General features: G+C 40.7%; 1 long non-coding RNA gene across 1 annotated transcript; it reads right to left on the bottom strand.

The window, feature by feature from the left end:
- Positions 1 to 3,396: 3,396 nt before the first annotated feature.
- LOC132389209 (uncharacterized) lies at positions 3,397 to 14,004 on the bottom strand. Its single transcript, XR_009510448.1, has 4 exons — positions 13,975 to 14,004; positions 11,191 to 11,355; positions 9,541 to 9,587; positions 3,397 to 5,415 (listed from the first exon to the last, which is right to left on the bottom strand). It is a non-coding gene; the product is annotated as an uncharacterized LOC132389209 (long non-coding RNA).
- Positions 14,005 to 16,897: the final 2,893 nt, after the last annotated feature.

The following is a 16,897-nucleotide window of genomic DNA, read 5'->3' as shown; positions in this document are numbered from 1 at the left end:
CTAAATCAAATGTGTCAGATCATTAATATTCCAAACAACATTTTATTTAAAGTCAAACATCTATTTTTTGATATAATGAACATACTGAAATGCAATATAAAACATTAATTTTTCCAAGTCAAATTGAGTTTATTCTTATTATCATAAGTTCAGTGAGGTACGGGTTCAGTACCAAGGAAAATTTGCATGCAGCAACATCACAAAGATGAAGGGACAGACAGCACACAGAATATAGATTATGCATTAGGTCTACCTTAAGTCATGCCATATGCAATAAAGTCGATTTGCCATCATGAGTATATATTTTCAGAAGTTAATTGGCTGGAATAGTAATGAATGGGAGATTGGTTTGACTAGACAAAATAGATGAATGTCACTTGAGGCAGGCATCCCCAAGAGTGCTGAAAACATTGTCAATTACAATTTCCCACGAGACGTTACTCACGGACAGTTATACAAAATCGTGTAGGTCTTGTACTGGAAATGTTCCCATGATAGTTCAGGGTTTATTCATCGAGAAGATACTTTGATTGATGCACCAGTGGGGTGGGAGGTGGACGGGGTAATATTTTGGAAATACTTTCTGAGGAGCTGACTGGTCAAACTAAATAGTGAGAACTGGTGCCGAATACTTTCCTGTGTTCAATGGTGGGTGAGGTTCACCAATGACGGACTGGGCCATATTTGGTACTTATTACAGGCTATTCCGTACAATGGCATTGATGCTTCCATACCAGGCCAAGATGAAACCAGTCAATAAACTCTCTAACAGACATCTGTGGAAATTAATCAACGTTTCAGATAATAATTCAAATTTTGTCAAGCTTCCAAGAAAGCATAGCGTTTTTGGTGACATTCCAAATCTCCTCAAATTCCTATTGAAATATAGCCGCCGTCACACCTTCTTTACAGCTGTATCAATATTTTGGGTCCAGGTTAGCTCCTCGGACATACTGGCACCCAGGATCTTAAAATAGCTCCCTCACTGCATTTCTGATCCCTCCATGAGGATTAGTGTGTGTCATTCACTCAACTATAACGTGTCATCTCTCCTCATACCCGAACTCCGGAAAACACGTTGAGGAATTCTTCCATGGGCAACAAAGTCAATGGTCTGAGATAACTGAGCAGCAAGTTGACTTCACAATTCTTTGTTAATTGTTAATTCAAATATGAGCGAAAGTCTGAGAATCAGATTCCCTCGACACAATAGGTGACTTTGTGGTTTGTTAGAAGTAAAGGTCTGTTAAGATCAATTAAGAACTGTGCATTCCAGTGATCCACTACTCTCTGAATAAATAAAACCCTACCCATCACATGCCCTTTGAACACACGCCTTCTCACTTTAAATGCCTGCCCTTTGGTATTTGACATTTCAACCCCGGGAATCAGATACTCCCTGTCTACTCTATCTATGCCTCTTTTAAACTTATAAACCTTCATCGGAATTCCCCTCAGGCTATGGTGCTCCAGAGGAAACAACTCACCGTCCTTTCCAATTGTATCCAGTCTCAATTGTAAGCCAGACTGACGCTGTGGAAATACAGCTCCAGAAATATGATTTTTATTTCTGCAAGGAGCATGTGTGTGTGTGTCAAATATCCGTCGACATTTCCTGGTACATGCTTCAGAGCATCGACTGATGATAAGAGGATGCTCACCATGACACTGGAGTAAACTCCAGATGTCTCCTTCTCCTGTGTAGTAAAGGACTTCAATTTGCTGCATCCTACTACAGGTTCTGAGTTATCATAATTCGAAAATGAGCAATGCTAAAAGTTCAGGTGCAACTGTTCTATTTATATTTTCTGCCCATTACACTACTGGTGTTTTGGCAGCAATAAAGGTCTTCCTTCTTTGGCTGTGTTCAGGGCTTCCTTCATCATGTCAGTGTTACGCCTGTGACAATAGACAATAGGTGCAGAAGAAGACCATTCAGCCCTTCGAGCCTGCACCGCCATTATGAGATCATGCCTGATCAATTACTATCAATACCCTGTTCCTGCCTTGTCCCCTAATCCCTTGATTCCCCTATCCATAAGATACCTCTTTAGCTCCTTGAAAGCATCCAGAGAATTGGCCTCCACTACCTTCCGAGGCAGTGCATTCCAGACCCCCACAACTCTCTTGCAGAAGAAGTTTTTCCTTAACTCTGTACTAAATGACCTTTTTTAATGATCCTCTTTTTAAAACGTTTTTTATTGCGTTTTCAAATAATTACAGAAAGAAAAACAAATATACCCTTAGCCCCTCCCCTCTAACAACCCTACAGAAAAAAAAGAAAATGAAAAAAAAAGAAAGAAAGCGAGAGTGCCTGTATATCTGAAGATCCCCACATGCTCCACGGAGTTCGTAATAACTTTATTATATATACTTATTTCTTTCCCCAAATAACCAATTATTTTATCTTCGGAGCAGTCATTTGAGATCTTAAGCTGTGTTGCCTTTAAGGCATTTGTTTAGTTTATTATACTTTTGCTTTAGTAATTTGTTTGTTATCAATTTCTAGTTAAAGTTAAGGTTGTTTAAAGTAAATTCGTTTTCTGTGATATATAGCGGCATGCGATGACGTCACTCCCAGTTACGCCGTGTGTTGTGGGAGAATACCGGTTTGGAGAAACAGGAGGGAGGGGGCTTATGTGTACAGTATCAGCGCGAGAAAAGTTTTCTTTCTACGCACTAGAAACATTAGTGAATCAACGCCCTAAGTTCATGAGATAATCGATATGTTGAATTAAAAATGTTAACGCTGATTCTGTTAAAAGTAATGATGATTGATAAAGTTTATGTTTTTTGTTATTTAAAGAGTTGCGGATAGTTTGTGTTGAAGTGTATTTAAAGCCAGTCGATGGCGTGGGTAGATTCTGACTGTATGTTGCACTTTAATGTAAGATTGTTGTTGTAGTTTTACTTTTGCAAGTGTTTATGATGTAAATGTGATGTCAAGAAGGAAACAAATACAGTATATTTTTTGTATTGTTTTATCAACAGTTTTCACCATACCTTAATGTGGAAGAGTGAACAGTAAATGGTTAATCTTACTGGGACCGCCTCATTGATTGGTTTATGCTTGGTGTTTAGTTCAGAGTTATTTTACAGCTGTGTGAGAACACTACATAAGCATTTACGAGAATGACAGCATCTGATTTCAAATCCCAGAAAATCCTGCAGTCTCGTTCCTGCAGTTCTTCCATTGGAGTGAAAATCATATAGTTATTGGAGATGATGTATGTTGCCATATGTCGATTACAATAATGACATTTGTGCTGTTCATTTTTTTCAGACAGCTGCACCATAGACCCTGAAAGTGACATTAGGAATATCTTCTCCGCAAGTTACAGTGAGCATCTGGGTTAAAACTGATCAACAGCACAAGGTCAGAAACGTAGTGTCACTACCAAAAGTTCCAGCCAATAGAAGTTCAACACTGTATAATGTGTGTTAAAGAAATGTGAAATAGTGCAACACTTGTAATAATAATTAACAATCAATGAAACATACATACAATGTGTTCTTCATTAGCATTTATTGTAAGACTGGAAGTGGTTACTACTGATATTGGCAACATTTATTCACCATACCTAATATCTGTGCTCTTGAGATTGTCCCCATTAAACACAAAATTATTATAAATAATTAATTTTAGACATACTTATTTAAGACCATATGACATAAGAGCAGAATGAGATAATCGGGCCCATTGAATCAGCTCTGCCATTCAATCACTGATGATCCTTTGTTTTATCTCCTCCTCAACCCCATGAGAAAGTAAGGATACATGGGATCCAAGGAGACATTGCTTTGTGGATCCTGAACTGACTTAGCCCAAGAAGGCAAAATGTGCTTGGAGACGGGTCATATTCTGCATGGAGGCCAGAGTCCAGTGTTGTGCCTCAGGGATCTATTCTGGGACTCCAACTCTTCGTGATTTTTATAAATGACTGAGACGAGGTAATTTAATGAGATGAGGCATTAATAAGATGCAAAACTGGGCTGAGAAATGGTAGATGAAGTTCAACCCAGATAAGTGTGGCCTGGTTCATTTTGGTAGGTCAAATATGATGGCAGAATGTAGAGTTAATGCCTAGACTCTTGGCAGTGAGGAGGATCAGAGGGATCTTGGGGTCCCAGGCCCAAATTTTCTTTAAATAACTATTTATGGTTCTTAGTAATTGTTCCATCCAAATAAGTAAGTTTATTTCTTACAATTTTAAAAGGAAGGTTAGTATTAATTGATACTAAATGATTCAATAGAAAAAGTTCACTCTTATCCTGAATACTGACTAAAACAGGAGACAAAAGAATGTACGATAGCTAATAAAGTCTCAACATTAGGAATATAAAGCAAAAGGTCATCGGCATAATGCAAAATTTCTAAGGTAAGGACATGTTCGGCACAGCTTTGTAGGCTGGAGGGCCTGTATTGTGCAGTAGTTCCGTGTTTCTATGTTTCTATCATATCTGTTTCCTCAACATTTCATGTCCCTCCACCAATATTCCTAATATCTGCAAACCTGGCAGGAAAACCATCTATTCCTTCATCTAAGTCATTATATACAGCATAAAAATAAGTGGCCCCATAGGAACCCTGCGGATCACCACTAGCCACTGGCAGCCAACCAGAACAGGATCCATTTATTCCCACTCGCTGCCTCCTACCAATCAGCCAATGTACTACCCATGTTAGTAACATTCTTGTAATATCATGGGCTCTTAATTAAATACGCAGCCTTCTGTGTGGCACTTGTGTCAAAGGACTTCTTAACGCCCAGATATACAAAATACACTGCATCCCCTTTATCTATCCTACTGGCATTCTCATCAAATTATCGCAAAAGGTACATATTTTTAGCCAGATGGTGGTGGAATTATGGAATTCGTTGCCACATACAGTGTGGAGGCCCAATCATTGAAGGTGCTTAAGGAGGAGATTGATAGGTATCTAATTAGTCAGTGTATCAAGGGATATGGGGAAAAAGTCGGAAATTGGATCTAGATGGGAGAATAGTTCAGCTCATGGTGGAGTGGCAGAGCAGACTCAATGGGTCGAATGGCCTCCTTCTGCACCTTTACCTTGCTTGAAATGTAATATGAATTATTAATAGAGTAAACGAATAGACTATAACAGAGACAGTACTTAGCTCATGACGAATTAATGTTGTCACAAATAAAGTGACTATGAATCACTGATTATTTCTGCTTGGCATAATTTATAATTATTTAATTATTTCTAGTTAAATATTGCTATATTTCTACACAATTCCTGCTTAGTGTGAATGTAACGAGAGCCAATTTCCTTCGGGATCAATAAAGTATGTCGTTCAGTCTGTCTGTCTGACTGAAGTTTCTGGCAGACTGAATTCCTTCCGATGGATCATTGCTGGGAGTGCTCGTTCCTTTTGGCCAGCTCGCCATCTACAACACAAGTTCAGAAATATTCATTTGTTACTGAAAGCATAGTACCTTAAAACCTGGAATACAACAAATGATTAATATTGAATAGGATAAAAAAAAAACCTGACACATAAAGGTTTGGAACAAGAGGAAGTGGATTATGATGAATGTTAAATTGTGCCAATGCTTGAAATAAGGGATGGCAATAAATAAAGGGCTGCAAGAAGACCACAGACATGTCATCAGGTTTGAAGGACCATGTGCCTCAATGACCCTGAGTTCTATGTTGTCTGGAGTCAGGGCCTTCTGCTTTAGCTCTTGGTAGTATCAGCCATACCGAACAGGTAAATAAGTAGAGACCAGGCGAAGAGATGTCCATGGGTCCTGCCCGTTCAGGGTTTCAGTTTAGCAATAAAAATTCAGACTGGTAAATCAAAACTGGTCTGGAAACGCAATAAAGAATAATTCTACATCTGAGTGTAACTGTTTTCCTGAGTCTCCACATGAAATGCATACTAGACAGTAGAGAAAGCTAAGTGGAAGTACTGACATGATGAAGGAAGCCCTGGACACAACCAGAGAGGAAGACCTTTATTGCTGCCAAAAACACCGGTAGTGTAATGGGCAGAAAATATAAATAGAACAGTTGCATTTGACTTTCAGCATTGTTCGTTTTCGAATTATGATAACTCAGAACTTGTAGTAGGATGCAGAAAATTTAATTCCTTTACTGCACAGAAGAAAGAGACATCTGGAGTTTACTCCAATGTCGTGGTGAACATCCTCTTATCATCAGTCGTGTGCTCGGAATCATGCACCAGGAAATGCTGCTTGATATTTGCCACACACCCATACTCCTTGCAGAAATAAAAATATTATTTCTGGAGCTGTATTTCCTCAGTGTCAGCTTGGCTTACAATTGAGACTAGATACAACTATTGTATTATACAATATTAATTAAAGTTCATAATGTGTTCCTTTGTTGCCTTTACATAGATCTAGTTTTATCAAGAGAACAGAAATATTCCCCGATATGTGACACAGCAGACTCTGCTTAGCTAATATTATAGACTGATTACTTTTGTTGAAAGTTATCAATATACGTTATCAAATGACAATTTTAATTAAATTACAAAGCACTTCAAAGCACTTCAACAGGACTGACGATTTGGTATTCACTTAATGAGTGACATGTCAACAGAAACATTGAGAAAGTTTGTAGTATGATACCAAAGCAAAACGGATTATTGTGTAATGTGGGCATTGATTACAAATTGATTGGAACTCATTGTCCTGTAATTCTGTTTGAGGCATCATGGTCGTGAAATTATGGAATTCTTTGCCACATGCAGTGTGGAGGCCCAATAATTGAGGGTGTTTAAGGAGGAGATTGATGAGAATCTAATTAGTCAGGGTATCAAGGAATATGGGGAAAAAGTCGGAAATTGGAGATGGGAGAATACTTAAGCTCATGGTGAAGTGGCGGAGCGGACTCAAGGGGCCGAATGGCCTACTTCTGCTCCTTTACCTTGTCTTGTCTTGACATGTGAATTATTAATATAGTAAATGAATAGACTAAACTCAGAAACAGTGCTTAGCTGATAACGAATTAATGTTGTCACGAATAAAATGACTTTGAATCACTGATTACTTCCACTTGGCATAATTTATTATTATTTAATTATTTATGGTTTTATATTTCTATATTTCTACGTGGGATTTTCCGCCGGCTTTCACTATTACGCTGTTACAGGAGTTCTAGCCTTTCTTCTGGTGCGTCTCAAGGAGCTGTTCCCCAGACCCTCTTTTATCCCCACTCATAGGGTCTCAGATGTCACTCAGGGTGGAATGATGCCATCCCCTAACCTGCCCACATTGCCTGAGGGCTTCCATGAAGCAGAGTACTCAATACACAATTCCGCCTCCAAGAAACAATGACCTTTTCCGTGGCGTTGTATCGCTGGGGGCCAGGACATTCCAAACTTATCTCACTCATTTCCTGGGTCTCCTACCCTGCCTTAATAGCGATCTTGCATTTCTCAAAAAGGAAGAGGGAGAAAACAGAGAACTATCGACCTGTCGGCCTGACATCGGTGGTGGGAAAGATGCTGGAGTCCATTATTAAGGATAAAATTGTGGCATATCTAGATAGCAGTGATAGGATTGGGCCAAGCCAGCATGGATTTACCAAGGGTAAATCATGCTTGACTAATCTGTTGGAGTTTTTCGAGGATGTAACCAGGAAGTTAGACGGGGGAGATGCAGTGGATGTAGTGTACCTTGATTTTCAGAAGGCATTTGATAAGGTCCCACGTAGAAGATTGGTGGGTAAAATCAAAGCTCATGGCATCAGGGGGAAGACATTGACATGGATAGAACACTGGTTGGCAGATAGAAAGCAAAGTGTAGGTGTGAATGGGTGTTTCTCGGAATGGCAGGGGGTGACTAGTGGGGTGCCACAGGGCACGGTATTGGGACCACAGCTGTTCACCACTTACGTTAATGATTTGGATGAAGACATAAAAAATAACATCAGCAAATTTGCTGATGATACTAAGCTGGATGGCAGTACGACATGTGATGAGGATGTTAGGAGAATTCAGGGTGACTTAGATAGGCTGGGTGAGTGGGCAGATACTAGGCAGATGGCGTTTAATGTGAATAAGTGTGAGGTTATCCACTTTGGGAGTAAGAACAGGAAGGTAGATTATTATCTGAACGGTTTAGAGTTGGGTAAGGGAGAAATACAAAGAGATCTCGGAGTCCTTGTTCATCAGTCACTGAAAGTGAATGAGCAAGTGCAGCAGGCAGTGAAGAAGGCTAATGGAATGTTGGCCTTTATTGCAAAGGGAATTGAGTACAAGAGCAAGGAAATCCTCTTGCATTTGTACAGAGCCCTGGTGAGACCTCACCTGGAGTATTGTGTACAGTTTTGGTCTTCAGGGTTAAGGAAGGACATCCTGGCTGTAGAGAAAGTGCAGCGTAGATTCACGAGGTTAATTCCTGGGGTGTCTGGACTGTCTTACGCAGAGAGGTTAGAGAGACTGGGCTTGTACACGCTGGAATTAAGGAGATTGAGAGGGGAACTGATTGAAGCATGTAAGATTATTAAGAGATTGGACTAGATAGAGGCAGGAAATATGTTCCAGATGATGGGAGAGACCAGTACCAGAGGGCATGGTTTGAGAATAAGGGGTAGGTCATTTAGGACAGAGTTAAGGAAAAGCTTCTTCTCCCAGAGAGTTGTGGGGGTCTGGAATGCACTGCCTTGGAAGATAGTGGAGACCAATTCTCTGGATGCTTTCAAGAAGGAGCTAGATAGGTATCATGAATAAGGGAATCAAGAGATATGGGGACAAAGCAGGAACAGGGTATTGATAGTAATTGATCAGCCATGATTTCAAAATGGCGGTGCAGGCTTGTAGGGCCGAATGGTCTACTGCACCTATTGTCTATTGTCACAGGCGTAACACTGACATGATGAAGGAAGCACTGAACACAGCCAGAGAAGGAAGACCTTTATTGCTGCCAAAAACACCAGTAGTGTAATGGGCAGAAAATATAAATACAACCGTTGCACGTGAACTTTTAGCATTGCTCATTTTTGAATTATGATAACTCAGAACTTGTAGTAGGATGCAGCAAATTGAAGTCCTTTACTACACAGGAGAATGTGACATCTAGAGTTTACTCCAGTGTCATGGTGAACACCCTCTTATCATCAGTCGATGCTCTGAAGCATGTACCAGGAAATGTCGATGGATATTTGCCACACACACACATGCAGAAATAAAAATCATATTTCTGGAGCTGTATTTCCTCAGCGAAAGCTTAGCTTACAATTGAGACTGGATACAATTGGAAAGGACGGTGAGTTGTTTCCTCTGGAGCACCATAGCCTGAGGGGAATTGCGATGAAGGTTTATAAGTTTAAAAGAGGCATAGATAGAGTAGACAGGGAGTATCTGATTCCCGGGGTTGAAATGTCAAATATCAAAGGGCAGGCATTTAAAGTGAGAAGGCGTGTGTTCAAAGGGCATGTGAGGCGTAGGGTTTTTTTTTTATTCAGAGAGTGGTGGATCACTGGAATGCACAGTTCTTAATAGATCTTAACAGACCTTTACTTCTAACAAACCACAAAGTCACCTGTTGTATGTTCGGAATCTGCTTCTCAGACTTTCGCTCATATTTTCCTGTGAATTGACAAGAAACAAAGAATTGTGAATTCAACTTGCAGCTCAGTTATCTCAGACCATTGACTTTCTTGCCCATGGAAGAATTCCTCACCGTGTTTTCCGGAGGTCGGGTTTGAGAATATAGAGTTCGGGTATGAGGACAGATGACACATTATAGTTGTGTGAATGACACACACCAATCCTCATGGAGGGATCAGAAATGCAGTGAGGGAGCCATTTAAAGTTCCTGGGGGCCAGTATGTCCGAGGAGCTAACCTGGACCCAACATATTGATACAGCTGTAAAGAAGGTGAGACGGCGGCTATATTTCAATAGGAATTTGAGGAGATTTGGAATGTCACCAAAAATGCTATGCTTTCTTGGAAGCTTGACAAAATTTGAATTATTATCTGAAACATTAACAAATTTCTACAGATGTCTGTTAGAGAGTTTATTGACTGGTTTCATCTTGGCCTGATATGGAAGCATCAATGCCATTGTACGGAAAAGCCTGTAATAAGTACTAAATATGGCCCAGTCCGTCATTGGTGAACCTCACCCACCATTGAACACAGGAAAGTATTCGGCACCAGTTCTCACTGTTTAGTTTGACCAGTCAGCTCCTCAGAAAATATTACCAAAATATTACCCCGTCCACCTCCCACCCAACTGGTGCATCAATCAAAGTATCTTCTCGATGAATAAACCCTGAACTATCATGGGAACATTTCCATTGCAAGACCAACCCGATTTTCTATAACTGTCCGTGAGTAACGTCTCGTGGGAAATTGTAATTGACAATGTTTTCAGCCCTGTTGGGGATGCCTGCCTCAAGTGACATTCATCTATTTTGTCTAGTCAAACCAATCTCCCATTCATTACTATTCCAGCCAATTAACTTCTGAAAATATATACTCATGATGGCAAATCGACTTTATTGCATATGGCATGACTTAAGGAAGAGCTAATGCATAATCTATATTCTGTGTGCTGTCTGTCCCTTCATCTTTGTGATGTTGCTGCATGCAAATTTTCCTTGGTACTGAATCCGTACCTCACTGAACTTATGATAATAAGAATAAACTCAATTTGACTTGGAAAAATTAATGTTTTTTTATTGCATTTCAGTATGTTCATTATATCAAAAAATAGATGTTTGACTTTAAATAAAATGTTGTTTGGAATATTAATGATCTGACACATTTGATTTAGTCAAATCCCAAAGCATCATTGAGGATCCCTGGCACATATCTCCCAATCTCTTTGACCTATAATCATCGGGAAGGAGGCACTGGCTTGAGAACTATGACTGCTAGACTGGGTAATAGCTTCTTTCATTAGGTTACAAAACCAATGAATGCCCTGCCACTCCCGACCTCTCATCACAAGACAGTGAGCTCTTTACTGTTAGTTGTTTTTTTTAATGTGCTGCACACTGCATGCATTGTGAATTATATTTTATGCACTTATTTTTGACAATATTTAGTTTTATGTGCTTTGTGCGATCAATGTTCTGTGGTTGGAGCACGTTGTAGAGGAATGTTGTTTCGTTTGGTTGTATATCTGTAAAGAAAATTCAACAATGAACACTGTTAAAGAAGTGGAGGTAAGACAATCCTACCTGTGAAGAAATTCCCTCTGCATTACTGTTTAATCTGGTTTCATGACGACTGGACATTTGGGCTTTGGAAAACTCAGTGTTAACAAGCAGCAGGAGAAACACCAGGACGACAAGTGTTTTTTGGAAGGCCATTATCTGGAGGAAGGTATCTCACTTTTGATAGCTCTGGTAAAGAGAAAAGAAGGACATTGAAAGCTTATGGATATTGAAAGACCTAGATAGAGTTGAAGTAGAGAGGATGTATTTTGTGGTGGTGGAGTTTGGGACCAGACGGTACAGCCTTGGAGTAGAAGTATGTCCCTTTACAACAGGGATGAGGAGGGATTTCTCGAGCCAGAAGGTGATGAATCTTTGGAATTGCTTGCCACAGACAGCTGTGAAGCTAAGTGATTGGGGATGTGTAAAGTGGAGATTGATAGATTATTCATTAGTATGTTTGTGAAAGGTTCCTGACCAGGGGAAGCAAATGAGGTTGAGAGGGATAATAAATCAGCCAAAATGGAATGGTGGGGCAAACCCTTTGGGTTTAAATGGCCTAATTCTGCTCCTATGACTTTTGGAAACTACAAATTGAGAGGTAGAATATTTCAGAAAACTGAGAATACAGGTAAAGTGAATACAGACATCCTTCTATAGGACAAGAATGACTTATCGTTGGATAGCTGGGACAGTAAATCAGTTCAGTTTTAAAGGCAATACTGTATTTTTGTAGTTTTAAGTTGTGTGTGTTCAACAATAGGCTATAGTATATCTGTGCTGAATTCAGTTCCCACATATTGTCTTGTACAATCAGATACCTGTCACAAGGTAATAGATTATCTGCAGAAGTACAGACTCTAGTAGCCTTGAAGACTACTTTAGAACACCCTTCAATTGTAGATAGAATAACATTAAAATTACTATTCTCTTCTTTAATCACAGAGAGTTTGAATTTAGATTCCATTCCGTATGAGCTGCAAGTTCCTGTACTGCTGCCTTTGCTGAGCTGATTGTTTTCCATTTCCCTAAAGTTGTTTTTATGCTGAGTTCGTATCAGTGTCAAGTGTGACCAGGTGGTGTGATTCTTCCCTTGAGTCTATAGAATGGGTTCAAGGTCCAATCTTGTGAACAGTTCAAATTCTAGGATGCTATTTCAATGCAGCTCTGAAGCAATCCAGACAGAGATGTTAAAGCCTCTTGAGTGATTTCCATGTACCTTGGAAAAGATGGGCAAGTTCTCCCTGGTGTTCAGTCCTTGTCCTTTCTATCAGTGTCATTATCAATCACATTGTCGTAACGTTGCTGCATGAGTGAGATTGGATGCTGTTTTTTCAATTTATCAGAAACTCTACTTCTAAAATACCTCAGTGACAGAGAAATGGTTCAGGACAGCCCAATCAGAGCATAATACATTCAGTGGCCACTTTATTATGGACACCCGTACATCCCACTACACTTGTTAGTGCCGATATCTCATCATCCAAAATTTTCGATGTAACTTAATGCATAAAAGCATGCAGGAATGGTCAAGAGATTCATTTGCTGTTGAGACCAAACATCAGCATAGAAGAGAAATGAGATCTTAGTGACCTTGACCATGGATTGATCACATGTGCCAGGCAGGGTGGTTTGAGAATCTCAGAACCTTCAGCGACTTTCATGTACAAGAGATTCCAGCGTTTAAAGATAAGTCATCTGATCTTTGGCAGTTCTATGGGTGAAAATATTTGTTTCTGTGATATGTCAGACTGTTTAAGGTGACAGAAAGGTGCTATTAACTCAAATTACCACATGTTAAATCAATGGTGTGCAGAAGAACATCTCATGAACATGGAATGTCGAAACTAATTTAACGTCATTGCTGCTTGTGTAGTTTAGGAGCCAACATGTCTAATGATATTGTGAGAGATTTAAAATTCTAATTGGAATCTTTACCTTGAGTTTAGAAATAGCAAATTGTAAATCGCAAAGGATTTAACCAACAGCTACAAGGTAACTGTCAAATGGGTCAGTTTGCTATGAAAATGCTTTGAGAACTAAGGAGAACATAGAACAATGAAGAGTACAGCACAACAGCAGGCCATTAGGGCCACAATGTTGTGATGAACTAGCTATAAAGCAAATCAAAAACACCCAAACACTAATCCTTCCTGCCTATACCATGTCCATACCCTCCATCTTCCTGCAATCCTCTATCAGATTACCCCTCAGCCTTTGGAGCTCCAGTGGAAACAACATTTTATTACGCCTCCTGTGATAGCACACACCCTCTAAATGAAGCAGCATCCTGGTAAACATATTCTTCACCCTCTCCAACGCCTCCACATCCTTCCAAGTGTGGGGCGACCAGTACTGTATGCAGTCATCCAGATGTGGCCCAACGAGAGTCTTACAAAGTAGGAACATGAGAATTGAGCTAAATTATTTGAATAATAAATGCAAGCATGTTGTACGCCTATTTCTAAACAACATACCAACTTGTGTAGCTACTTACAACTAGCAATGAACTAGGATGCCATGATCTCTCTGCTCAGCAACACCAAAGGACCTTGCCCATAACAGTGTTCTGTCTTGCGTTTGCCTTACTGAGGTGCAATTCGTCACATTTATCTGGGTCAAATTCCATTTGCCATTTCCCAGCCTATATCTGCAATTGATCTACATTTTGCTGTATTTATTGCCAGTTCTCCACACTATCCACAGCTCCATCAATTGTTTCATCATCTGCCAATTTACCAATGAAGCCATCTCCATTTAATGCTTGTCAATAATTATTTCAGAAAGACTCAGACAAATCAGATTTACCTGTAACGAAGAAATCGAAGTTGCTTTCTTTGAGCTGCTGTATCAGATTTCGGTGGTTGTCCCCTATATATTGTGATTCAGGGAGGGGAACAACCTCAAATGGAGTATTTTGCAATGGCGCAAATATTTGGATAAACATGTTTGTGAAGAGTAATCAATGCACTGTGACTATGAACAAACAGTTCATATCTTAGTGTATTCAAATGGGGATCTTATATACTCACTGTGCCTGGAGATGAAATCCACATATTTACACAATCAAAGTGAACACTCTTACTGTTAGGAGAAGTAAGAACCAAGATGCACTTATACCTCATCCGTAGCATGGACTCTCAAATTGCACCGTCCACTGCAATCTTGGTCAGCAAACAATAATTTCCTATCTTTTTCCTTCCTGTGTTCCTCAGGAGTAGAGTGACATTTGTGATTTCCCGGTCACGGGGAGCAATTCCTGACTAATTATTCTTGCACTGTGAATGCCTTCACAATCGCTTCAGCCTCTTTTTGCGAATCCGTGATGTCTTGTCCATCCACCGTCAGGATTTACAACTCTCCAAGCAATATCTCCTTATTAAAAGTGATGATACTCAATGCCGCCCAGGCTTCAATTTCTGGCATCTCTTCATGTCGGAAAACATTGGAGACTGACACAAAGTACGTGTACAGTTCTCTGCCGTTTCAGTGTGTCTGACAACTTCTCCAGTGTCATTTCCCAGAGGTCCAATATCCATTCTACACTCTCTTTTACTGTTTATACATCTGTAAAAGTACTCTTTGTATCCTCTTTAATATTCACAAAAAGAATTAGGTTTAATATCACTGCTATATGTCTTGAAATGTGTTATGCTCGAGAAGTACATCGTAATACATTATAATAAAACCAGTAAATCACAGTTAGATTTCTATAAAAATAGTATAAAAAAGTTAAATAAGTAAGAAATCCGATGTCAGATGGGAAGAGGCTGTCGCTGAACTATTGAGTGTGTGCCTTCAGGCTCCTGTACCTCCTCCATGATGGTAGAAATGGGAAGAAGGCATGTCCTGGGTGGTGGTGGTCCTTCATGATGGATGCTGCCTTTTTGAGGCAGCGCTCGTCAGTGATGTCATGGATGCTATTATTTCATCCATACTTTTCCTTAATTCTATTGTAATTATTCTGCACATTATTCTACACCTTCTGCATTATTAATGTTTTACCTTATCCTACCTCATTACACTGTGTAACGATATGATTTGATTTGTCTCAAGGGTATACATGCAAAAACATTCACTATTGCGGTACCTATGGCAATAATAAAAACATTCCAATTCCAATCTGTTGAACCCACTTCCCTGCTATTTATTGAAATACTGTCCACAGCCCTAGTTATGTGATTTGTCAGGACTTCAGACCTAGCATGTTTCAGCTGGAACCTGTCCAATCAAATCATCTCCATCCTTCCGCAATAGTGGAAGCAAAGTACCATGAATCTAAGCATTCTTCTCTTCCTCCAGCCAGCCCTCCTGTCACCCGCAGCCATTGGATCGTCTTGACTTAAGGAGGGACAGCTGTAGCCTAATAGGGGGCAGGTGTTTATAAGGGACTCGGGGACTGAGCCTGGGTGTGGGTTGTCCTACTCCGAAGCCGGTTTAACCCGATCTGTACCTGGGCTGCCGGCTCTGAATTCTGCTCTTTCCCTGGTTGCCGGCCTGCTCGGAATCCTGTTTTGCCCTGTTGCCGGCCTCTTCTGCATATGTTCTGTCCGGTTGGACTTGTTCCACTGCTTCTCTCGTGTGCGCTGGTCCCGCTGTTCCGCCTTAGTCGCCTTGCCTGCGCTGTCACGCTGTTGGTTGCCCTTCCCAATAAACCGGTGTATCACGGTAGCCCTACTGCTCACGCTGGACGCAGCTTTCTTCTGATTCCTTGCCTCCCTCAGGCAGGCCCGGCTGGACTGCCGCTGCCCGGTGGGGATTCTGCCCTTTCCACCCATTGCTCACTAAGGGTTGTGCCCCGCACCTGCCCAGGTGTCCGCTCCTTGCAGATGCCTCCGTGTTTTTAGCCTGGGAGGTGGCCCTGCCCGGGATCCATGCGGCCCGCCACGAGCTCTGGGATCCTCCTGCCCTATCACGAAATCGGGGATCCAGCCCCGCCTGCATAAGCCCCTGCATGCCACGGCATCCCCATCCTGTCCTACCCCTAGTACTTCAGTGCCTGCGTTCTGCATTCGGGTCCAATCCTGTCCCCGTCCTGACAAGCTCCTGGAGACTTGATACTATCAAAAGGCTTGTCAGGAGGCAGATAAGAGTCAGGAGTCTAGATGTAGGGATGAGAGTGATGAAAAACCAGAATGGGTAAGGATGGGATTTCTCTATTAGGTCTCCAGATAAAGTTTGAATAACCAACAGACTTATGATCTGTTATGGCTTCTGTCACATGAAGTGGATGTTTTTCACTGGGTACTGTAAAACAAATGGAAAGTTAAAAACAGTATATTCCACGTATGGATGGTTACGTACTCGTGACATGACAGTGGTACCCTTGTCACTTGACAGGGGTTGAAGCTGTACTGGACTTGAGGTAATGGTCTTGTGATGGTGAAATGACGTCATTTTCCCGCCAGTAGAGATCATGTGACAGTTTTTTTTTACTGGTTATAAAAGGAAGACCCCACCCTGTGAGGAGGGGCAGCTCGTGGCTGGATTTGTCAAGTTGATTTCATGCCACTGCGTGATTTAATGGGATGACGCAGTTTAGCTGAAGGTTGAAGTTTTATCAAATGCCAAAGGTTTAAAAGATCATTGCCAGCAGGTTCTTGAAATACTGCTAGTTCCGAAATCAGTGGAGAGTGAAGATCGAAGATCGAGGAGGATCTACTTCGACGGTGAAACGGGTTCGACCTTATTTAATCCTTATTCGAAAGGATTTCGTGGACTGTTCACGTGT

Source organism: Hypanus sabinus, unplaced genomic scaffold, assembly GCF_030144855.1.
Source record: "Hypanus sabinus isolate sHypSab1 unplaced genomic scaffold, sHypSab1.hap1 scaffold_501, whole genome shotgun sequence".
Taxonomy (NCBI): Eukaryota; Metazoa; Chordata; class Chondrichthyes; order Myliobatiformes; family Dasyatidae; genus Hypanus; species Hypanus sabinus.
Note: the sequence above shows the minus strand (reverse complement) of the source record. Positions and strands in the feature narration are given on the sequence as shown.